Below are 26,619 nucleotides of genomic sequence, written 5' to 3'. Positions count from 1 at the left end.
TCTCCACATAGGCTCCTTGGCCAGATAAATCCTGAAACAGAGAGAGGCCAGCCTCTCCAGAACATTAGCTAGTTCCATCCCCCACCAGAACATCAACTAGTTCCATCTCCCTGTTCCCTATTATCGACAGCCCCTTCCAATCAACAGCCCCTTCCAACATGAAAAAGTTAGAATGGCCACAGCCCAAATACCCCTAAAGAGTGAGAAAGATCAAAGGTGATGGTGGAGTTATACAGAGAAACAGGGGTTAACAAATGAGTATGATTGCTGAATCATTATACTGATATTTCTTTTAGTCTCCAGTATCTTAGAGCAGCTATAAGTAAAAACCTAAAATTGTGGAATTGTAACCCATACCAAACTCTAAAATCTGTTCTGTAACTAACTATTGCAATGTGCTTTCAAATTTATTGCTTTTTTGTATACATGTTATTTTTTATAGAAAAAGAAAAAGAAAGTCAATTGTGATGATAAAAAAATATTTATTACTTCTAGCTTCCAATATTCTAGAGAAGCTAGAAGGAAAAATCTGAGATGATGGTATGGGTAGCCTGTGACAAACTCTGGGATCTGTCCTGTAACTACTTGTCGAAGAAAATTACTAGCCTAGTATGTAGCCCATCAGACTAGATTATTTCTTCTCTATTTCAATATCTGGAGTCTTAAACATAAAGAAACTTACTTTACTCACAACATTATTAATATTACCAAGAGCACCTGAAAGGAAATTGGTTTCTAGGCAAAACGCAATTTTAGAGATTTGCATATGACTTCTCTCAGTGGAGATGTGAACAAATGCAGGAGTCTGGTATAATATGATCAGACTGCTCTGTTTAATCAAAAGTGTTGCACTATGGAAGTACCATGGAACCAGGAGTCTTGGGTGGAAGTGATGGATCAGATGTCATGTTGTCATTTTAAGGGTCATTTACAAATCTTCCATATTGGTGTGATTGAGATGGCTACTCATATATTTTTCAAAATTTGTGTTTGCAAACTCAAAGAAAAAAGTTTGAAAAAAAAAAGAACATGACAATACTGGATAACTTTCACCACTTCTATTTCCATATTTTCAACATCTAAAACCAATACTCATACTCATTTAGCAAAAACTCCCCTTCTCCCACGCCCAAAAACCATTATTCTGTTTTTTGTGTCTGTGAATTTGCTTATTATAAATATTTCATACAAGATAAATCATACAGTATCTGTCCTTTTGTGTCTGGTTTACTTCATTCAACACAATGTCGTCAAGCTTCATTCATGTTGTAGCATGCACCTGCATTTCGATTCTTATTATGGCTGGAAAATACTCCATTGCATGGATATAAGACATTTTGTTTATCCATTCATCTGTTGATGGATATGTGGGTTATATATCCACCTTTTAGCTATTGTGAATAATGCTGTATTGAACAATGGTGTACAATATCTGTCTGAGTCCCTGTTTTCAGTTCTTCTGTGTATATACCTAGGAACAGAATTAGCAGATCATATGGTAATTCTGTTTACCTTTCTGAGAAACCACCAAATAATTTTCCACAGTAACTGCACTATTTTACATTCCTGCCAACAATGTATAAGAGTTCTATTTCTCTACATCTTCATCAACGCTTATCTTTAGTTACCATCGTAGTGGATCTGAATTGGTATCTCATTTTATTTTTCATTTGCATTTCTCTAATGGCTCATGATGTTGAGCACTTTTTATATACTTACCTGTCATCTGAATATCTTTAGAAAAATGCCTATTCAAATCTTTTGCCCATTTTAGCAATAAAAATACAAACAGCCCAATTTTTTAATTGGGCTGTTTGTATTTTTATTGCTAAGTTGTAGATGTACTTTATATATTCTGGGTATTGAACTCTTCTCAGATATGATTTCCAAATTTTTCTCCCATTCTGTAGCTTGTCTTTTCCCTTTCTTGATAATGTCCTTTGATTATGATAACATCCAATTTATCCATGTTTTCTTTTGTTGTTCATGCTTTTGGTATAATATCTAAAAATCTATTGCCTACTACAAGGATCCCTGTTTTAGTTTGCTAAGGCTGCCAGAATACAACACACCAGAAATGGATTGGCTTTTATAAAGAGGATTTATTTAGTTGCAAATGTACAGTTCTCTGGAGGAAAGGAAGCTGACTTTCCTCTGGCTTTCTGCTGGCCTTCCCTTCTCCCTTCTGGGTTCAAACAGCTTTCCCCAGGGCGATTCCTTTCTGTATCTCCAAACGTCTGGATCTGACCTGTTGAACTCTCTTCTGACCTCTCTCTTTCAGGCCTCCCACTAATTAAACACCACTCATTGCAGAAAGTATTTCTGTTAGCTGATCACAGACGTAATCAGCCATATATGACTTTCACATGCTGATGATTTAAGTCCACAGCCACAAAACAACTGGGTACCATCACTTGGCCAGGGTGACATCTGAACCTAACTACTACAGTCCTGGAGATACTTCCTGTTTTCCTGTAAGAATTTTATAGTACTAGCTCTTATATTTGGGTCTTCAACCTATTTATAATTAATTTTTTATATGGTGAGAGATAAGGATCCACATTCATTCTTTTGCATGTGGCTTTCCAGTTGATCCTGCACCATTTGCTAAAGAGACCATTATTTCTCCTACTCAATGGACTTGAAGTCCTTGTCAAAAATCAGTTGGCTAGGGTAGGCCATGGTGGTTCAGCAGGCAGAGTTCACACCTGCCATGCCAGAGACCTGGGTTCAATTCCCAGTGCCTGTCCATGCAAAAAAAGAAAAATCAGTTGGCCATACATGGGTGGATTTTTCTCTGAACTTTCAATCCTATTCCATTAGACTATAAATGAAACCTTATGCCAGTATCATACTGTTTTAATTACTGGAGATTCATAGTAATTTTTTAAATCAGGAAGTGAGTCTTCCAACTTTTACAAGGTTGTTTTAGTTTAGGACCACTGAAATTCCACATAAATTTGAGGATCAGTCTTTCCATTTCTCAAAAAAGAGCTGCTGGGATTTTGATAGGGATTGCACTGATTGGTAGATCACTTTAGGCAGACAGACTCTTTAACAATATTAAATCTTCTAATCCATGAACACAGGATATCTTTCCACTTATTTAGATCTTCTTTAATTTCTCCCAGCCATGTCTGTAATTTTCAGAGTACAAGTCTTTCACCTCCATGGTTAAACTTATTCCTAGGTATTCACTATTCTTCTAGTAAATGGGATTGTTTCTTGATTTCATTACTGGTGCATAGAAATGCAACTGACATCTGCATGTTTATCTTGCATCTTGCAACTTTGTTGAATTTGTGTATTATTAGTTCTAGTAACTCTCTTGTAGATTCTTTGGTATTTTCTACATGTAGAATCATGTTGTCTACAAAAAGGGACAAAGCGACTTCTTCCTTTCCAGTACGGATGCCTTTTATTTATTTTTTGCCTGTTGCTCAGGTAGAACTTCCGGGACAATGTTGAATAGCTGAGAACAGCAGGTGCCCTTATCTTGTTCCTGATCTTAGGAGGAAAGCTTTCAGTCAGTGACCACTGAGTATGATGCTTGCTGTGGGTTTTTCATAAGTGCCGTTTTTCATACTGACAAAGTTCCCTTCTATTCCCAGTTTCATGAGTATTTTTATCATGAAAGGGTGTTAAGGGTGTTGGCTTTTGTCAAATGCTTTTTCTGCACCAAAATGATCATCCCCCCCATTTTTTTAATGTGATGTATTATGTTGATTTTTTTTATGACTAATCACCTTTGCATCCTTGAAATAAGTCCCACTTTGTCATGGTATATAGTCCTTTTAATATCTTGTTAGGTTCAGTTTGCCAATATTTTGTTGAAGATCACTGTATCTATATTCATGAGGAATACTGATATGAAATTTTCTTTACTTCTGTTGTCTTTATCTGGCTTTGGTATCAGTATAAAGCTGGCCTTATTGAATGAGTTAGGAAATAATACCACCGCACCATAATTTTTTGGAAGAGTTTGAGAAGGACTGGTACTAAATCATCTTTAAATGTTTGGTAGAGCTCTGCAGCGAAACTATCCAATTCCGGACTTTCCTTGTTGAGAGGTTTTTAATTACTGATTCAATCTCTTTACTTCTTATAGGTCAGTTGAAATTTTCTCTTTCTTCTTGCATCAGATTAAATAATTTGTATGTTTCAAGAAATTTGTCCATTGTAACATGCAACATGTCCATCAAACATATTACGAAGAAGAGTAATAACTGTGGCAGCAGAAAATAATTTAAGGGAGGAACAAGATAGAAAGGTAACCAAAGATAAAAGTAACCTTACAATCAGATCCAATTAATCTTTATTTACCACCTAATACGTTTCAAGAAATGGACTAAGCAATTTCACAAACAATTATCTAATTTAATTTCCACAACAACCCAGTGAGGTAAAAGAAATGCACTCAGTAACAAAAAAGACAAGAAAAATACAGGCACAGCCAAGAGGGAAGATGAAGGAAGTCAGGCCAGTGACTCCAAATGTTTCAGTAATAGAAACAGTAAGAGAGAAAGCAGGAAGAGGTAAGAAAACTAACATATACTGTTTGCCATGTTCCAGGCACTTTTACATCCTTTATATAGATATTTCATATAATAATAAAAAATAGTCATTTTAATGGAAGAGCTTGAGGGTGAAAAAATTCCCCAAATCAAACAGCAGGTAAGTGAGGAGATGCTAATTCAAACTCACGTATATTAAACTACAAATTCATTTCTTTCTACTATACACCTGCCTCTTCAACATCAGGAATGTGCTAGAAAATAAATGAGATCAATAAAAATCGTCAAGCAGCAATGATCTAGTTAAAATTACACAGCATGTATTTAGAGCAGATAATGCCAATATCATGTCCTTCTCCCTGGTTCAATCACCAGGGTTAAAAATCTTCTCACCCTGAAAAGTTGCTTAAGTTAGTACGTACATTTAAGGACTAAATTAGAGCATGGCAAGTTTCAATTCCCTTCAACTTACTATTATTACTCTTCTTTAAATAATGGAATGTCTACAAAATATTGCAAAATCTACAAAACATATGATTACTGGAGATAAGGGGGAAAAAATAACTGAAAAAATGTATTAAATGCACCTCCTGAAAGTAGGTATTAACTTTTCCAAACTGCAACTGAAATTAAAGAACTACAGTAAGAAATTTCCTAGAGCTGTCATACATAATAAAGTATCTTAAACTGGGTGGCTTAAAAACTGAAACTTATTCTCTCACAGTTCTAGAGGCTAGAAGACTGAAAAGAGTCCTTCCAAAGCCTCTAGGGGAGGATCCTTCCTCGCCTCTTTCAGTTTTTGGTAGCCGTAGGTGTTACTTTGCTTGTGGGAAAGTATAACTCCAGTCTCTACCTACACTTTCACCTGGCCCATTTCCCTCTGTGTCCAAATTTCCATCTTTTTATAAAGACACCAATCATATTGGATTTAGGACACACTCAAGTCTAATATGCCTCATCTTAACTCTAATTAAATCTGAAAAACTCTTTTGTAAATAAGGTCAAAGTCCGAGATTCTGGGTGGACATGAATTTTAGGGGAACGCTATTCAACCATATTCAGAAGTTCAAGGTAGGTATGTATTGTCATACTGGATAGTCATACAGGACTTACTACCTAACAACCTGATGCTACAGTTTAGGTATCTGCCAGTAGTCCATTAATTCAACACTAATCTTAGGAAGTATCTAATATTGATCAAGATACCAGATAAAAGGGACGCGTCAGGGCCTTCGGCGGCGGCTATGGGAGCGGTGGGCGTGGGCCTGGTGGACTGTCACTGCCACGTCTCCACCCTAGAGTTTGACCAGAGCAGTAAATTGTCTAACCCCATAGGACTTTTTTTTTTTTTTTTTTTTTTTTTTTAAAGGAAAGACAGAGAGAAGGAAGGAAGGATAGAAGGAAGGAAGGAAGGAAGAAAGGGAAACATCTTTTTTAAACATTTTCTTGTTTTATTGTATTCTGTTTCTCCGTTTTTGGTACATGGGCTGGGGCCGGGAATCGAACCGAGGTCCTCCGGCATAGCAGGCAAGCACTTTGCCCGCTGAGCCACCGCGGCCCGCCCCCCCCCCATAGGACTTTTGATTGCTATTCTCCGCTCCTGGTGTCCTCCCTCCCCTTACTTCTCCGTGGCCTGGCTGTTTATCCCACTTTCCCTCGGAAGCCATCCTCGAGACCCCGGCTTGCTGCTCACACACTGCAGTGCCTTCGCCAGTTCTAATGGGAGAGAGGAGCCAACAGAAAAAGCATAATACACAGAGCATCAGAATTACGAAGTGCTTTACCTGTTACATTAGAAATTAGAGGCTGATAATTGAGGAGGAAGGGCTCGGTGTTTTAGGGGGGAAATCAGGAGGGAGTTGACGCTCAAGTTGAGGTCAAGGAGCCAGCCAGGTAAGGGGTTGGTAGTATAATGGTATGGTAATGTGATCCAGGCAGCTTGCAGGATCTCAGAAAGGACAGAATTTGGCACTATCGGAGCTGCCAAAAGGCTGGAGCCTGAAGCAGAAAGGGAAAGAGAGAGGCATGAAACGAGACTGGAGAGGTTTGCCAGGGTATATGTGATGGTTTAAGAAGGAGTACCATACACATCTGTTATTAAAGGGTTGCTTTAAAAAAAAGTGGTACTTCCGGAGAAGATGGCGACTTAGTAAGATGCACGGGTCTTAGTTCCTCCTCCAGAACAGCAACTAAAGAAACAGAAACAATACGAAACAGCTCCCAGAGCCACGACAGAGACCAAAAAGACAGCGTACCCCATTCTGGAACGGCTGAACGGGCAGGAAAAATCCGCTGCAGTGAGATACCCGAGGGGTGCGCGCTTCCCCAGGCCGGGGCGGCTGGCGACTGGGGTCCCTTCCACACACGTGGCTTCCTGGTCCGACTGGGAACGTTGGATAGCGGGGCCCTCCCACCACGCTTGGCGTCTCGGGCCAGCTGGGCAATTTGGTCGGGCAATCCCCCAAGGCGTAGTGGCCGGCGATCCCTCCTCCACGCGCGGTTTTCCGGGCCAACTGCAAGATTAGGATTGGCAAGTTAAAGGAGCCACAGCATCTTTTACTGGTGGGACCCGCAGACAGACGAGCGCCACGAGCGCCACCTACTGGGCAGGAAAAGAGAAACAGAGCCCAGAGATTTCACAGAAAAACCTTTCAACCAGCCGGGTACCACACCCAGGGAAATCTGATCAAATGCCCAGATGCCAGCAGAAAATAACGGATCACGCTCGGAAAATCGAAGATATGGTCCAGTCAAAAGAACAAACCAATAGTTCAAATGAGATACAGGAGCTGAGACAACTAATGTTGAGTATACAAACGGAAATGGAAAACCTCTTCAAAACCCAAATCAATAAATTGAGGGAGGACATGAAGAAGACATGGGCTGAACAAAAAGAAGAAATAGAAAATCTGAAAAAACAAATCACAGAACTTATGGGAGTGAAGGATAAAGCAGAAAAGATGGAAAAAACAATGGATACCTACAATGGTAGATTTAAAGAGACAGAAGCTACAATTAGTGAACTGGAGGATGGAACATCTGAATTCCAAAAAGAAACAGAAACTATAGGGAAAAGAATGGAAAAACTTGAGCAGGGGATCAGGGAACTAAATGACAATATGAAGCGCACAAATATACGTGTTGTGGGTGTCCCAGGAGGAGAAGAGAAGGGAAAAGGAGGAGAAAAACTAATGGAAGAAATTATCACGGAAAATTTCCCAACTCTTATGAAAGACCTAAAATTACAGATACAAGAAGTGCAGCGCACCCCAAAGAGAATAGACACAAATAGGCGTTCTCCAAGACACCTACAAGTTAGAATGTCAGAGGTCAAAGAGAAAGAGAGGATCTTGAAAGCAGCAAGAGAAAAACAATCCATCACATACAAGGGAAACCCAATAAGACTATGTGTAGATTTCTCAGCAGAAACCATAGAAGCTACAAGACAGTGGGATGATATATTTAAATTACTAAAAGAGAAAAACTGCCAACCAAAACCTCTATATCCAGCAAAATTGTCCTTCAAAAATGAAGGAGAAATTAAAACATTTATAGACAAAAAGTCACTGAGAGAATTTGTGACCAAGAGACCAGCTCTGCAAAAACTACTAAAGGGAGCACTAGAGTCAGATACGAAAAGACAGAAGAGAGAGGTATGGAGTAAAGTGTAGAAAGAAGGAAAACCAGATATGATATATATAATACAAAAGGCAAAATGGTGGAGGAAAATATTATCCAAACAGTAATAACACTAAAAGTTAATGGACTGAATTCCCCAATCAAAAGACATAGACTGGCAGAATGGATTACGACCCAGTGGTACCACTGCTGGGTATCTACTCAAAGGACTTAAGGGCAGAGACACAGACGGACATTTGCACACCAATGTTTATAGCAGCATTATTTACAATTGCAAAGAGATGGAAACAGCCAAAATGTCCATCAACAGACGAGTGGCTAAACAAACTGTGGTGTATACCTACGATGGAATATTATGCAGCTTTAAGACAGACTAAACTTATGAAGCATGTAACAACATAGATGGACCTAGAGAACATTATGCTGACTGAGTCTAGCCAAAAACTAAAGGACAAATACTGTATGGTCCCACTGATGTGAACCGACATTCGAGAATCAACTTGGAATATATCATTGGTAACAGAGACCAGCAGGAGTTAGAAACAGGGTAAGATAATGGGTAATTGGAGCTGAAGGGATACAGACTGTGCAACAGGACTAGATACAAAAACTCAAAAATGGACAGCACAATAATACCTAATTGTAAAGTAATCATGTTAAAACACTGAATGAAGCTGCATCTGAGCTATAGGTTTTTGTTTTGTTTTGTTTTGATTTTACTATTATTACTTTTATTTTTTTCTCTATATTAACATTCTATATCTTTTTCGGTTATGTTGCTAGTTCTTCTAAACCAATGCAAATGTACTAAGAAATGATGATCATGCATCTATGTGATGATGTTAAGAATTAATGATTGCATGTGTAGAATGGTATGATCTCTAAATGTTGGGTTAATTTCTTTTTTTCCGTTAATTAAAAAAAAAAAAAAAAAGAGAAGGGATAATTGGAGATGAAGGGATACAGACTGTACAACGGGACTGGATATAAAAACTCAGAAATGGACAGCACAATACTACCCAATTGTAATGCAATTATGTTAAAACACTGAATGAAGCTGCATGTGAGGTATAGGTTTTTGTTTTTGTTTTTTTTTTGTTTTTTTTTCTTTCTATTATTGTTTTAATTCTTATTCTGTTGTCTTTTGTTTCTTTTTCTGAATCGATGCAAATGTACTAAGAAATGATGAATATGCAACTATGTGATGTTATTAAGAATTGCTGATTGTACATGTAGATTGGAATGATTTCTAATTGTTTTGTTAATTCTTTTGTTAATTAATAAAAAAAAAATTGGGAAAAAAAAAAAATGGACAGAACAATAATACCTAATTGTAATGTAACTATGTTAAAACACTGAATGAAGCTGCACCTGAACTATAGTTTTTTGTTTGTTTGTTTGCTTGTATCTTTTGTTTTTGTTTTTCTTTTTCCTTTTTTACATATATATATATTTTTATTATCATTATTATTTTAATTTTCTTCTCTATATTAACATTCTATATCTTTTTCTGCTGTTTTGCTAGCTCTTTTCCTAAATCGATGCAAATGTACTAAGAAATGATGATCATACATCTATGTGATGATACTAAGAATTACTGAGTGCATATGTAGAATGGAAGATACCAGATAAGTATCCACAGAATAACATGTTAATTTTTGTTTGGTTTACAAAATTGATTTGATTTACAAAGAACAATAGACCCTAAGACTATATTAAACATCGGAATGTCGTCAAAAATCAAAATACATACAAGGCATCAAAATTGGAAAGGAAGAAGTAAAACTATCACTGTTTGCAGACAATATGATACTATACGTCGAAAACCCAGAAAAATCCACAACAAAATTATTAGAGCTAATAAATGAGTACAGCAAAGTAGCAGGCTACAAGATCAACATTCACAAATCTGTAGCTTTTCTATACACTAGTAATGAACAAGCTGAGGCGGAAATCAAGAAACGAATCGCATTTACAATTGCAACTAAAAGAATAAAACACCTAGGAATAAATTTAAGCAAAGAGACAAAAAACCTATATAAAGAAAACTACAAAAAACTGCTAAAAGAAATCACAGAAGACCTAAATAGATGGAAGGGCATACCGTGTTCATGGATTGGAAGACTAAATATAATTAAGATGTCAATCCTACCTAAACTGATCTACAGATTCAATGCAATACCAATCAAAATCCCAACAACTTATTTTTCAGAATTAGAAAAACCAATAAGCAAATTTATCTGGAAGGGCAGGTTGCCCCGAATTGCTAAAAACATCTTGAGGAAAAAAAACGAAGCTGGAGGTCTAGCGATGCCGGACTTTAAGGCATATTATGAAGCCACAGTGGTCAAAACAGCATGGTATTGGCATAAAGATAGATATATCGACAAATGGAATCGAATAGAGTGCTCAGATATAGACCCTCTCATCTATGGACATTTGATCTTTGATAAGGCAGTCAAGCCAACTCACCTGGGACAGAACAGTCTCTTCAATAAATGGTGCCTAGAGAACTGGATATCCATATGCAAAAGAATGAATGAAAGAAGACCCGTATCTCACACCCTATACAAAAGTTAACTCAAAATGGATCAAAGATCTAAACATTAGGTCTAAGACCATAAAACAGTTAGAGGAAAATGTTGGGAGATATCTTATGAAACTTACAATTGGAGGCGGTTTTATGGACCTTAAACCTAAATCAAGAGCACTGAAGAAGGAAATAAATAAATGGGAGCTCCTCAAAATTAAACACTTTTGTGCATCAAAGAACTTCATTAAGAAAGCAGAAAGACAGCCTACACAATGGGAGACAATATTTGGAAACGACATATCAGATAAAGGTCTAGTATCCAGAATTTATAAAGAGATTGTCCAACTCAACAACAAAAAGACAGCCAACCCAATTACAAAATGGGAAAAAGACTTGAACAGACACCTATCAGAAGAGGAAATACAAATGGCCAAAAGGCACATATAAAGATGCTCAATGTCCCTGGCCATTAGAGAAATGCAAATCAAAACCACAATGAGATATCATCTCACAACCACCAGAATGGCCATTATCAACAAAACAGAAAATGACAAGTGCTGGAGAGGATGCGGTGAAAGAGGCACACTTATCCACTGTTGGTGGGAATGTCAATTGGTGCAACCACTGTGGAAGGCAGTTTGGCGGTTCCTCACAAAACTGAATATAGAATTGCCATACGACCCAGCAATACCATTGCTGGGTATCTACTCAAAGGACTTAAGGGCAAAGACACAAACGGACATTTGCACACCAATGTTTATAGCAGCGTTATTTACAATTGCAAAGAGATGGAAACAGCCAAAATGTCCATCAACAGAAGAGTGGCTAAACAAACTGTGGTATATACATACAATGGAATATTATGCAGCTTTAAGACAGAATAAACTTATGAAGCATGTAATAACATGGATGGACCTAGAGAACATTATGCTGAGTGAGTCTAGCCAAAAACTAAAGGACAAATACTGTATGGTCCCACTGATGTGAACCGACATTCGAGAATAAACTTGGAATATGTCATTGGTAACAGAGACCAGCAGGAGTTAGAAACAGGGTAAGATAATGGGTAATTGGAGCTGAAGGGATACAGACTGTGCAACAGGACTAGATACAAAAACTCAAAAATGGACAGCACAATAATACCTAAATGTAAAGTAATCATGTTAAAACACTGAATGAAGCTGCATCTGAGCTATAGGGTTTTTTGTTTGTCTGTTTGTTTGTGCCTTTTTTTACTATTATTATTATTTTTATTTTTTTCTCTATATTAACATTCTATATCTTTTTCTGCTGTTTTGCTAGTTCTTTTCCTAAATCGATGCAAATGTACTAAGAAATGATGATCATGCATCTATGTGATGATGTTAAGAATTACTGATTGCATATGTAGAATGGAATGATTTCTAAGTGTTGTGTTAATTTCTTTTTTTCTTTAATTAATAAACAAAAATATTACCCATTCTACTATACCGTAATTCTTAAAAAGAATGCATAATGCATGCAGTATATTATGCATTACATATCCTAAAAGATAAGTCTTCAATTAGCTGAAATTAGTTAAGTAATACTAGCAAATTTCAAAACATGGACTGTTAACTCTCCCTTTCCTCTGCCTCTATTTCCTCTAACCACTCAGAAATCTTTCAGGCAGAAAGGTGTATCAACTAGAGGTAAAGGGGATGCAGATAAACAATGACACTGAAAACAGTATAGAATGCTTACCCCAAAAGGAGATATTAACTCTTTCAATATACAATCAATGCTAAAAAAAAGTGTAGTAAGAAATCTTCATAGTCCGTAGCTCAAGACAAGTATGTATCGCCCCCCTTCCTGGGACTATAACTCATCAAAACTTTCTTTTCTGACTCTTCTCACAATTCTTATACCACCATCTCATAGGGATAGAGAGATGTGTCAGGCATGTTGACTGCTCTAGTCTCCCTCATATAGAGTGAGTGAGGAATCACAAAGGGCCCAGCTACTATCTGACTACATCCTCAGGAGAAGCCCTGAGAAAGTACTGCCTAGCTGAGCCCAGTCAAATATCAGAACTACGAAATTGAATTATGAGTGTTGTTTGTCACAGAGAAACAGAAAACCAAAACAGATTCTGGTATAAAGAATGGAATGCTGCCATAACAAAAAATCAAAATGTTTGGCTTTGGGACTGGGTAGTAGGAGAAAGCAAGAATGATCTTGAGAGCATGAGAGTCTAAAGGGTCTTAAGGAAATGTACCAGAAGTCTTAAGGAGGCTCTAAATGAAGAGTTAAAACTGGAGTCAGCAAACTACAGCCTGCAAGCAAAATTCAGCCTGCTGCATTTTCTGTATATAAAGTTTTATATACAAAACTGTAAGGGTTTTAGAATTATGCCCATTCTTTTATGTATTGTCTTTTGGCTGCTTTCTCACTACAACAGCAGAGGTGAGCAAGTGTGCCATAAATCTATGGCCCAAAAAGTCAAAAATACTTACTATTTGGCTCTTCACAGAAAAAGTTTCCGAACCCTGGATTATAAGAAAGTGTGGAAAACCAAAATTAACCAAAAAAAAGTATGGAAAGCTTTATTGGAAGCTGAGGGAAAGGAGAATCTATTTATCATTAGGTAATGGTGGAAAGTTTAGCAAAGCTACCACCTCTAGTAATATGGAAAATAGAAAATACAGCTAACCAGGTTAACTGATGATTTTGATTACAGAGATTTCCACTCAAAATGCCAAAAGGGTCAACTTATTTCTTTTAGCTGATTATCATAAGGTACAGACACAGAAGGAAGAGCTAAAGAAAGAATATCACATAGAGGAAATACAAAGAACAAAGGCTTCCTAGGTTCAAAAATAAAACTTCATTTCCTGGTGCCTGCCTATGCAAAAAAATAATAATAATAATAAAATTAAATAAATAAATAAAACTCCTCATTCAGCAAACCTCACCATATAGCAAACATTTCTCAAATAAATAAATGCCTTCTGGGCAAACATCAAATCCAAAGCACTGCCAGAAAACATGACCTAAAGATAACACTTTTTTTTAGACCAAGAGCCAGCAAACCTTTTCTGCAAAGGGTCAGATAGTAAATATTTTAGGCTTTGAGAGCCACATATGATCTCTCTTGTATATTCTCTTTATTAGACCTTTAAAAATGTAAAACCAAATCTGAATTCATGGCCACAGTCTGCTGAGCCCTGATTTAGACTTCAAATATATCTAAGATTGTATCTCAGAGATCCTTTCAAACAAAAAGCCTTTTAAGAATCTTAAATGTATTGTCCCACAAAAGCCTTACAGGGAGCCTAACGTAGAGAACCGCTTTTGTCTAAGAGAGTGAATCCCCAAGAAGATTCAGAGGAAATCCAGAGTTTTTAAGAGACTTTTACTTTCAGAAATAGTGTTATCTTAGACTAAACGAGACAGAGGCTGTACAAAATGAAAAGATACTTTTGGTCACCCAAACTTCTATGGGCAGGAGACAGTCTGAGAAAATTACTCAGACGCAGAGAATGCATTTTAAGGAAAAGAAAGGATATTTCAGAGGACAGAACCTACAGCTGTGGAAAATCATTCCCAGGTAGTAGAACTGAGCCCTAATCACAGAACTGGTAATACGTACCTAGTGACTACTGGGTTCCTCCCATGTTCCATTCTTTAAAAAAATTTTTTTTAATTTTTTGTTCTTTCGCATGGGCAAGCACCGGGAATTAAACCCGGGTCTCTGGCACAGCAGGCGAGAATTCTGCCTACTGAGCCACTGTGGCCTGCCCTCATGTTCCTTTCTTTTAGAACAGTACTGTCTGCTGTTGTAAACAGAAGACAACGTTTATAACAGTGTGCTATGCCTTTCCCACTGTTGTACTGAGTGGGCTGGAAGGGGGAGAAGTTAACTTGTCTCTTTAGGCTGAAAGCCTGTCTTCAGGCTGAAAGCCACAGTACTCAAGGAGCTGTACCCAAAGAACCCCATCCAAGTAGCCTCATCTGCATTTGGACCTGATTTAAGCAATAAGATCCTGGACCTCGAGCCTGAGCCTGATACTGTACTAGATGAGATTTGGGGGCGGCATGTATTTTGACAGGGGTGCATGTATTTTGCATGTGGGAGGAACGTAAATAATTTTTAGCCAATATAAAAACCAGAGTGGCTCTGAAACAGGTCTGTATATTCTATGATACTCCTCCCAGCAAGAGGTGGAATCTAACTGGAATTGGACACTCTCCTGGAATACGGGCTAACCTTAGTAACTTGCATCTAATGCATAAAATAAAATGGAAATTACATAAAAGTCAATGCAGATTCCTCCTGGCTCTTTCTCAAAACAACTGCCTTTGGAGTCCTAAGCCTCCATGTAAGAAGTCTGGCTAGCAGGAAGCCCCTATGCTGGAGAGACTTACATAAAAATAAACTATACAAAAAACGAGAGTTCCAAGGAGTTCCACCCGTTCCAGCTCCTAGCTACTGGGCTTCCTGTTCCTGTGTCAGATATGTGAGGAAGAAAGTCTCCAAGATAACACTAGGCCACCACCTGACTGGAACTACACGAGAAAACTTGAGAAAGAATCACCTAGCTGAGCCCAGTCATTCCACAAAAACATGGGAATTTTATGCCACTAAGTCTGGAATGATTTTATTACTCAGCAATAGACAATTGCAACCACATGTCAGGAGAGCACAGCATAAGACATCATCAGGAGGTCAAATTTAGCCTGCCTTGTTACATCACGAACCAAGTAACAGCAAACAATGCTTGATTTGACCACAGTAAGAGGTATTTTTATAATTGGTTTACTATTTACCCACTTACAAACAACGTGAAATCACTACAAGTTTCAGATTACATGCCTGTAGTGGGCTGAACTGCGTCCCCCTAAAAGGTGTGTTCAAGTCCTAATCCCTAGTACCTATAAAAGTGACATTATTTGGAAATATAGTCTTTACAGATACAATCAAAGTTAAGATGAGGTCTTTCAGGCTCTAAATCCAATGACTGGTATCTCTATAAAGGAAAGGAGATGGCGATTTGGACACAGAAACAGAGCGACATCGCCACTTGAAGACAAAAACAGGGACTGGAGTGATGCATCTACAAGTAAAGGAACATGAAAGATGCCACCAACCACCTGAAGCTAGGAGACGGACATGGAACAGATTCCCCTCAGAGCCTCCAAAAAGAACCAACCCTATGGACACCTTGTTATCTGACTTCTAAAATCCAGAACTATGAAAATAAATTTCTATTGTTTTAGAAACAATAAATAAAATGGACTTCATCAAAATTTAAAACTTACGGATCAATGGACGTTGTCAAGGAAATGAAAAGACAACCTACAGGATGGGAGAAAATATTTGGAAACCATATATCTGATAAGGGTTTAATATCCAGAATAAACAGCAAATACCTACAACACAACAACAAACACAATATAAAACAGGCCAAGGATCTGAATAGACATGTTGCCAAAGAAGATAAATGAACAGCTAATAGGTATATGAAAAGACAGTAAATATCATTAGCCTTTAAAGAAGTGCAAATTAAAACTACATGAGAAAGAACAGCTAGAAAAGGGACAGAAAAAAGGCCAGGAGAGCAACTCCAGAGTGTAAGTGACATGGAAGGGTCTTCTACACTACATAGGGAAGCCCTGGCTGAAAAATTGGAAGAACTGAGATGCAGAGAACCAGAGACCAGCCAGCTACTGCAAACAGCTTAGCGCATCCATTTCCGACAGAGGTCTGAAGCCATAAGGAGCACACGGAGAGGGAGACGGGGTCTAGGAAATATTTACATGCCATGAAAACAACAGAAGATCACTAATCATATGAAGATGCAAACAGATACAGTCCAGTTTGATGACCAACTTAAAACACCGGAGGAGACACAGACTTTGGAACAACTAATCAAAGATGTTCACATAACTTTATAAATAAAATCAGTAGGATGGCTAATGCATTAAGGAGAACAAGAAGACACCAGAAGAGCATAAAGAGGAATCTGAAAGAATAAATAGAAAAATAGCAGACATCACAGATATTAAAGATGGTGTGCTGGTTTGAAATGATATATGTACCCTAGAAAAGTCATGTTTTAATTCTAATCACATTTTGTAAAGGCAGCCATTTCTTCCAATCCCTATTCAGCATTGTATGTTTGAAACTGTAATCAGATCATATCCCTGGAGATGTGATTTAATCAACACTGGTTGTTAAACTGGATTAAGTGGAGGCGTGTCTCCACCCATTTGGGTGGATCTTGATTAGTTTACTGGAATCCTATAAAAGAGAAAACATTTTGGAGAAAGCAGGAGATTCCGAGAGAGCAGAATGACATAGCCACGAGAAGGAGAGAGCCCACCAGCCAGCGACCTCTGGAAATGAAGAAGGAAAACACCTCCCAGGGAGCATCATGAAAGGAAGCCTGGTGAGAAAGCTAGCAGATGACACCAGGTTCGCCACATGCCTTTCCAGATGAGAGAGAAACTCTGACCCTGTTCACTTCGTGCCTTCTCACTCGAGAGAGAGACCCTGAACTTCAACTGCCTTCTTGAACCAAGACATCTTTCCATGGATGCCTCTGATTGACAGACTTGCTTTAATTGGGACATAACAGCCTTAGAACTGTAAACTAGCAACTTGATAAATTACCCTTTTTAAAAGCTGTTCTGTTTCTAGTATATTGCATTTCAGCAGCTAGCAAACTAGAACAGATAGTGTAGACCAAACAGAAAATATACTTGAGACATACAACAGATTTGAAGAGGCAGAAGAAAGAATAAGTGAACTAGAGGACAGTACAACTGATTTTGAACATTCAAAACAGCAAATGACAAAAAAAGAGAAAAATGTGAAGTGGACCTCAGGGAAATGATGGACAAAACAAAGTGTACAAATAAGAATCATTGGTGTCCCAGAAGGAGAAGAGAAGAGTAAAGTGCTAGGAGGATTACTTGAGGATATAATGGAAGGAAAGTTCCCTTTATAAAAGACATAAATATGCAAATGAAAGAAACCCAACGAACTACAAATAGGCCTTCCCCAAGATACACACTAACCAGTCTGTCAAACTTGAAGAGAAGCAGAAAATTCTGAAAGTGGCAAGAGAAAAACAATCTACCACATAAAAGGGAAACCACATATGACTGAGTTCAGACTACTCAACTGGCACCATGGAGGCAAGAAGGCAGGGGTATGATATATTTAAGATCCTGGAAGAGAAAGGCTTCCAGCCAAGAATTCTGTACAAAGCCAAATTGTTCTTCAAAACTGAGGGAGAGATTAAAATTTTCACAGACAAACAAAAGCTGACAGAATATGTCAACAAGAGACCAGCTTTATAAGAAATACTAAAGAGAGCTCCTCTGGCTGAAAAAAAAAGGGAGGGGGGGGGCAGGAGAGGGAGGTCCGAAGGAAGGCACAGAACTGAAGAGTACCAGTTAAGAGTAACCTAAAGGATAAGAAGAAAAAGAGAGAAAAGAACATACAGATCTGACAAGTAAAATCCAAAGGATAAGATGGTAGATTCAAGAAATGCCTTTACATAACAACTTTGAATGTTAATGGACTAAATGTACCAATTAAAAAACACAGATTGGCAGATTAAGAAATATAATCCATCTATATGCTGCTTACAAGAGACTCATCTTAGACAAAAGCACACAGATTGAAAAGTGAAAGGACAAAAAAATGTTCCATGTAAGCTGTAACCAAAATAAAGCAGGAGTAGCTAGACTAATAACAGACTAAATAGACCTTAAATGCAAAGGCATCATAAGAGACAACGAAAGTCACGATATATTAGTAAAAGGGATAATTCACCAAGAAGAAATAACAATCATAAATGTTTATGCTCCCCCAATCAAGGAGCTCCAGAGTATATGAGACGGACATTGGCAAAACTAAAGGGAGTGGTAGACGTTTCAACAATAATAGCAGAAGACTTCAATACACCATTCTCCTCTATAGACAGAATAATGAGACAGAGGATCAACAACTAAATAGAGAACTTAAACAATGTGATAAATGAATTAGACCTAACAGACACATATAGGTCATTACACCCCCAAACACCAGGATATATATTCTTTTCTAGTGCTCACAGGTCATTCTCCAGGATAAATCATATGCTGGGACACAAAATAGGTTTTTATAAATTTAAAAACACTGAAATTATTCAAAGCACTTTCCCTGAGCCCAATGGAGTGAAACTGGAAATCAATAACCACCAAAGAACAAGAACTTTCACAAATATATGGAGATTAAATAACACACTCTTGAACAATGAGTGGGTCAAAGAAGAAATTATTAGAGAAATCAGTAGCTAACTGGAGACAAATGAAAACAAGAATAGAACATATCAGAACTTACAGGATGCAGCAAAGGCTGTGCTGAGAGTGAAATTTATTGCCCTAAATGCCTTTAATAAAAAAGAAGAAAGAGCAAAAACTGAGCACTTAACTGTTCACTTGGAGGAACTTAAGAAAGGAGAGCAAATTAATCCCAAAGCAAATAGAAGTAGAGAAATAACAAAGGTTAAAGCAGAGTTAAATGAATGGGAGAACAAAAGAACAATAGAAAGTATCAATAAAATAAAACCAGAATTTGGTTCTTTGAAAAAATCAATAAAACCGATGGAACAATAGAAAAACAAGAGAGTTTGCAGATAAACAAAATCAGAAACAAGAGGGGGGTCATTACCACAGACCCTGAAGATAAAAAAATCATAAGTGGATACTATGAACAACTATACACCAACAAACATACCCCTAGACAACTTATATGAAATGGACAAATTCCTGGTAACACACAAACAAGCTACACCGATTCAAGAAGAAATAGAAGATCTCAACAAACCAATCACAAAGAGATTCAAACAAGCATCAAACATCTTCCTACTAGGAAAAGCCAGATGGCTTCACAGGGAAATTTTATCAAACAGTCCAAAAAGAACTAACACCAATCCTGCTCAAACTTTTCCAAAAACTAGGGGGAAAAGGAACAACACAACCCAACTCATTTAATGAAGCTAGCATCACTTTAATACCAAAACTGGGTAAAGATGCTACAAGAAAGGAAAAATACAGACCAATCTCCCTAACAAACATAGATGCAAAAATTCTCAACAAAATATTAGCAAATGGAATGCAACAGCACATTAAAAGAATTATACACCATGACCAAGTGTAGTTTATAAAAGGAATGCAAGGATGATTCAACACAAGAAAAGCTGTTAATGTTAGTACAGCACATTAACAAATCAAAAGGGAAAGATCATATAATCATCTCGATTGATGCTGAAAAAGCATTTGACAAAATTCAACATCCTTAAAGAAAAAAAACTTCAACATCTTTTTCTGATGAAAATACTTCAAAAGGCAGGAACCGAAAGTAACCTCCTTAACATGATATAAGGCATATATAAAAAAACCCCAGCCAGCATTGTATTCAATGGTGAGAGGCTGAAAACTTCCCCCCTAAGATCGGGAATGACACAAGGATGCCCACTGTCACCATTATTATTCAAAATTGTAGTAGAAGTTCTAGCTAGAGCAATCAGATAGGACAAAGAAATAAAAAGGCAACCAAACTTCAAAGGAAGAAGTAAAGCTTTCATGATTTGCAGATGACATGATACTATACTTGGAAAATCCTGAGAAATCTACAACAAAGCTATTTGAGCTAATAAACAAATTCAGCAAGGTGGCAGGTTATAAAATTAATGTGCAAAAATCAGTTATGTTTCTATACATAAGCAACCTAACCAAGGAATCAATTAAGGAAAAAATTCTATTCAAAATAACAACTAAACAAACAAGTATTTAGAAATGACCTTAACTAGTGACATAAAGGACTTGCACACAAAGAACTATGTAACATTATTCAAGGAAATCAAAGAAGATCTAAATAGGTGGAAGGACATTCCATGCTTATGGATAGGAAGGTTAAATGTAGTTAAAATGTCAATTCTACCCAAATTATCTACAGATTCAATACAGTACCAGTCAAAATTCCACCAACCTACTTTGAAGACTTGGAAAAGCTAGTTACCAAATTCAACTGGAAGGGAAAGAGACCCCAAACAGCTAAAAGCATCCTAAAAAAGAAGAAAGAAGTGGGAGGATTAACACTCCCCAATTTTAAAACTTTATAAAGCCACAGTGGTCAAAACAGCATGGTACTGGCACAAAGATAGAAGTATTGACCAATGGAATCGAATTGAGAGCACAGAAATAGACCACCAAATCTATGGTAAACAGGTCTTCAAAAAGGTCCCCAAATCCACTGAACTGGGACAAAATAGTCTTTTCAATAAATGAGAATGGGAGAACTGGATATAAAGACAGAAAATAAAAGAGGACCCTTACCTTAAACCCTATACAAAAATTAACTCAAAGTGGATCAAACACCTAAACCTAGAACCAGTACCATAAAGCTCCTAGAAGAAAATGTAGGGAAACATCTTCAGGACCTAGTAACAGGAGGTAGCTTTCTAAACTTTACACCCAAAGCACATGCAAAAAGAGAAAAAATAGATAAATGGGAACTCCTCAAAATCAAATGCTTTTGTGCTTCAAAAGACTTTGTCAAAGAGGAGAAAAGGCAGCCAACTCAATGTGAGAAAAAATTTGGAAATTACACATTGGATAAAGGTTGGATATCTTGTATACATAAAGAAATCATACAACTCAACAAGAAAAGACAAGCAACCCAATTATAAAGTGGCTAAAGATATGACTGAAGAGCCAATCTCATCCGTATTTGAGATGAAATACAGATGGCTAAAAAGCACATGAAGAGATGCTCATTCTCACTAGTTATAAGGGAAATGCAGATCAAGAGTACAATGAAATACCACGTCACACCAGTAAGAATGGCTGCTATTAAACAAACAGGAAAGTACAAATGCTGGAGAGGATGTGGAGAAATTGGGACACTTATGCATTGCTGGTGGGAATATACAATGGTACAGTCGCTGAGGAAGACGGTCTGGCTGTTCCTCAGAAAACTAAATATCGAGTTGCCCTAGGACCCGGCAATACCACTATTTGGTACATACCCAGAAGAGCTGAAAGCAGTGAAAGCATGAACTGCAAAGGTTAAAAAAAAAAAAAAAACTACATGAGATATCACTTCATACCCATTACAATGGCTACTATTTTAAAAAATGGAAAACAAGAGTGTTGGTGAGAATGGAGAGACACTGGAACCCTTGTACATTGCTGACAGGAGTGTAAAATGGTACAGCCATTGTGGAAAACAGTTTGGTAGTTCCTCAAAAAAATTAAACATGAAATTATCATATAACCAAGTATTTCCATTCCTACAGATACCCAAAAGAAGTGAAAACTGTTATTCAACCAAATACTTGCACAAAAATGTTCATAGTAGCACTATTCATAATAGGCAAAAAGTGGAAATAAATGTCCATCAAGAGAAAAATAGACAAATTGTGATGTATCCATATACTGAAATATTATTCAGCCATAAAAAAGGATAAAAAAAACTGATATATGCTACAATATGGTTGAATCTCGAAAACGCTAGGCTTAACTAAAGAAACCAGATACAAAAGATCCCATATTGTATGATTCCATTTATATGAAATGTCCAGGTAACTCCATAGAGAGAGAAAACAAACTGGTAGTTGCCAGGGCTGAGAGACGGAGGAAATGGGGGTGTCTGCTTAATGAATACAGGGTCTCCTTTGGGAGTGATGAAGAAGTTCTGAAACAGACAGGTGACTGCTGCAGAACTTTGTGAATATAATAATATATTTGGGGCTATTTCATAATGGAAATGATTAGTCAATAATTTTACAGTGGAAATGATGAATACCAATGAATTGTATATTTGAAAATGGCCAATTTTATGTTAATTTCACCACACAAAAAAATTCAACCATCACAACAACTTTGTGGGAGAGGCTACTACTGCACTCATTTTTCAGACACAGAAACACAGGCTCAGAAAAATTAAATGACTTGACCAAGTCAACAGAGCTAACAGGTAGAGGAATAAAGATTCAAAGCCAGATTTGTATATCCAATGGCTTGTACTCTTAACCAACCAAGACATTATACGGCTTCCCTATTTACCAGGGGTGGGACTGGGGAGTTAATACTTAGTGAGTAGTTTCTGTCTCAGGTGATGGAAAAGTTTTGGTAATGGATGGTGGTAGTGGTGGCCCAACCTTGTGAATGTAATTCATACGACTGAATTACATTTTTGAAAATGGCTAAAATGGAAAATTTTATGTTGTTTATGTTACCACAAAAAGAAAAAGAAAAAATTGCTGACAAAAATGTAAAGTAAAAGATACTGATAATTTTTATTCACAATACATCGTTTATAACTAGAGGCATATATAATAAAGGAAAAAGAACTGTTCAGCTGCCAAAGAAGCTAAAGAATTATATTTGGGGCCATTTCATAATGGAAATGATTAAACAGTAAAGTATAAAAAGATCATGTGTCCTCAGTTTCATTGTCCAATCAAAAATGTAATGTACAAAATTGACTAGAATTCTACTTAATTTCACTGAAATGTAAGATTTCAGTAACAACAAGTAATCAGGATGAGAGTACCAAATATCCCTCCTTTTTTAGAAGCTTTCTTTATTTCATCAGGTTGGACACCCAAACACACACATTTATGTAATCACTATTGCTATGGTGTTTCCTGAGCTCCCAAATTCAATAACATCACATAACAATATACTTCAGCCTAACTTAGAGGATCATCATAACACTATGTGCTGACAGACTGACAACAAATGTCAAACATCAACTTTTTAAAAGCTCACACAAAATACAACCTTTGAGAAGTAACAGAGGTGAAAAAGATTACCCAACTAAGCCTTGTTACAGCATTGCCAACTTAACATCTCGAGAAACCTACTGTGTACTGACTAGTAAGATATAACAAGAGATCAAGTTTTGGATCTAAGTTAATTGGCTGACATAGTTCTGTACCACCCACCATTCAGGTACCATACCTTAGCTACCTAGTTAGTTTCAGGTGAATTTCACTGTGTTCATCAAATGTGAATGAGCCTCTTATGATGAGATCCTTGTACCGAGGGTTCATGCAGGATAGGCAGATAGGCTACCAAGGTAATTCACTACAGAGATTTAAGAGAATTAGCCAAAGTAAGCAAAAGAAGAATCACTTCCACTACACACTATAATGTGTATTCTGAATCAATGTAACAGTAGAAGACCGCCAGGAAGAGCCAGGCATAGGCTGACCACAATATCATGTTGCAATCAGAGACCAAATGGATAATTTAAGGAAAAGTACTGCTCTACTACTGAGGGAGGCCTTAAAACAACAGCAAGTCATTTACTACTTGGCACACCACATGTACTCAAGATAGAAAAGATTGGAGATTTTACAAATTGATCTTTTTGGTTCTATCCAGATCAAAAGAAAGTAATATCACTGGAAGTATCTTCAAGTACAAAACACAAATTCACTTATCTATCCTGATTTATCTAAAATCATATATGGCCTATCACAAAACTCTTTCTTCTCAAGTCCCGAATATCCTTCAGCCAATTCTAAAGAAAATACACACACACAACACATACACAAATCACAACTAGTAATCACATCAATTTCTCAGTGTAAAAATGTCCTTATCAGAAATCCAAGGCTGTAATCTAGGATTTGGGCGGGTAAGAAGCCCTACGCAATCCCTGGCAATCCCCCAAAACCTTCAATCAACTTGTTCCTAACCACAAATTAGTCCTAGGGCAATGACTGCAGAAGTTACCTTTAAATTAATGGCTATATCTTAAGGCCCTGCAGAATGCTTTAAAGGCCTGGGGCTGCTGCAGATTCTGGGTAGAAAATTATGTATATCTCAAGAACCCATTCCACAGGGTGCCGTGGTGGATATGAACATGGAAAGTGAGTGAAAACCCCTAGCCTATCCCTAATATCCACCCACCTAAAGATAAGGTGTTTACAAACTTAGAAATATTTCCAGAATCAATTCAACTGACAGGAAGTTGGCCTGGGTTTCAGACAGACCACCTTCAAGTTAAGTGTGGGCTCACCAGATCTCTGAGGCCCTCAGAGAATTGTACATGAGCCTGAAGGCTCTTTGAAGCTCAATAATCTCAAGCAGCAAGTTGCAGGTATAATTAACCTCTGTGACATTCAGAAAAAAATGAAATGGGAGGGTTAGAACTATCTTAAGGGACTGTCGCAGTTATTTCAACCTTTTCATATTTGATACTATGTGACAACTCATATATATATGAAAGGGAGAGAAAGAGGGACAGAGGGAAGGAGAGAGGGAGGACAGAAGAGAATGAAATCAAATGACTTCAGCCAATTTTACTTTCTATTCTGTCCAAATATTACAGCTACCTGACTGAAATATTTAAAGCATATAGCAGGCACTCAAACTTTTTTTTCAAGGAGGTAAGTAGTGAGCAGCTCATATATGTAAAACATTTTTAAACGAAAACAGACCCTGAATTTCAATCAAAAGCAGCAAAGTGAGCTGAAACCTCTGCACCACTGACACATTTTTCAAATACATACAGATATATAATGCTCTCAGGATGATCATCCAGGCGCGACTGGAGATATTTGTATATAATAAATAGTTGCTTCCATATTGGACACATTTCATACTCAAACAGAAACTCCAGCTGAATTATCCACAAGATTTTCAAAAGTACATTTATTTCTAAGCTGAAATGCATTTTAATGTGCTGGCCAGATGTCATAGTACATAAATATAAGGAGGCAGAAGCTAAGAGAAAGCCATGGAAACTGGGTAAAAATTTCTTTCTTAATAATTTCCAGCACAAGTGTCCTGTGGACAGTACAGGAAAAGTCAGTAGAGGAAGTAGCATACCTCGTACACAAGGCCAAGTGCTCTCTTCAGGTGAGCACATAATAAAACCATCACTTAAAAGTAACCAAATGGTTTTAAAGCTGCAATTCTCTGTTTCACATGCTGGATCCTCCCTTGCTTACAGCAGCCCCAGAGACAGAAGTGTAGAACTCAATCGAGACTGCTGAATGAAAAGATTGATTTCCTAGCTAGGAAGCTTCAAGATCCCCCCTCTTCAAAGAAACTTCCCCTTCTTATGCCACCCAAAGTTACATGGCTCCCACTCTGGCTCTTACTCAACAGAGTTCAGTATCCCATGCTACACAGATAAGGATGGCAATATTTGGACTTCAATTATAATACTATTCAAAGGCAATTTCTAACATATCAACACTTTTTATTAAAAGCAATCTTGATGCTTTCTGGTTAGATTCTAAGTCCTTCACACATAATACTTACGAAAACTAGGCCCAGCAAATGTTACCCACAGGCTTTCAAATTCACTCAAAATTTAATGATTTATTTTCAGAGAGAAGATAACATATGAGATCTCAAATGCCAGATTTAGGATTGTACCCAGTAGGGCCATGGAGATCCCAGGGAAGTTTTTATCTTTTTTAAATTTTAGTGTAGCAAAATATATATAACAAAATTTGTCATTTTAACCATTTCTAAGTGTAAAGCTCAGTGATATTAATTATTTTCATAATGTTTTGCTACCATCCCTATCTGTACTATTTCCCAAAACTTTTTCATCAACACAAACACAAATTCTGTACCAATTAAGCACACCTGTGCTGGTGTGAAAGGATGTATGTCCCCTAGAAAAGCCATGTTTTAATCTATATCCCATTTCACAAAGGCAGAATAATCCCTATTCAATACTGTATGTTTGAAACTGTAATCAGATCATCTCCCTGGAGATGTGATTTAATCAAGAGTGGTTGTTAAACTGGATTAGGTGACGACATGTCTCCACCCACTTGGGTGGGTCTTAATAAGTTTCTGGAGTCCTATAAAAGAGGAAACATTTTGGAGAATGAAAGAGATTCAGAAAGAGCAGAGCAGAACGACATAGCCTTGAGAAGCAGAGTC

General features: G+C 37.2%; 1 protein-coding gene across 3 annotated transcripts in view; it reads right to left on the bottom strand.

Moving 5' to 3' along the window:
• The window catches only part of SPATS2 (spermatogenesis associated serine rich 2), a 205,822-nt gene that overhangs the window by 171,188 nt on the left and 8,015 nt on the right, over window positions 1-26,619 (bottom strand). Inside the window, exon 2 of one of the 3 annotated variants that reach the window (XM_077170805.1) lies at window positions 6,770-7,027. The exons of the other annotated variants lie outside the window; for them this stretch is intronic. The gene's annotated coding sequence lies outside the window, so the exon portion shown is untranslated. The remainder of the gene's footprint in view (window positions 1-6,769; window positions 7,028-26,619) is intronic. 3 annotated transcript variants of the gene reach the window in all.

Source organism: Tamandua tetradactyla, chromosome 7 (genome assembly GCF_023851605.1).
Source record: "Tamandua tetradactyla isolate mTamTet1 chromosome 7, mTamTet1.pri, whole genome shotgun sequence".
NCBI classification, from domain to species: Eukaryota; Metazoa; Chordata; class Mammalia; order Pilosa; family Myrmecophagidae; genus Tamandua; species Tamandua tetradactyla.
The sequence above is the reverse complement of the archived record's forward strand: the minus strand, read 5'-3'. Positions and strand labels throughout refer to the sequence as shown.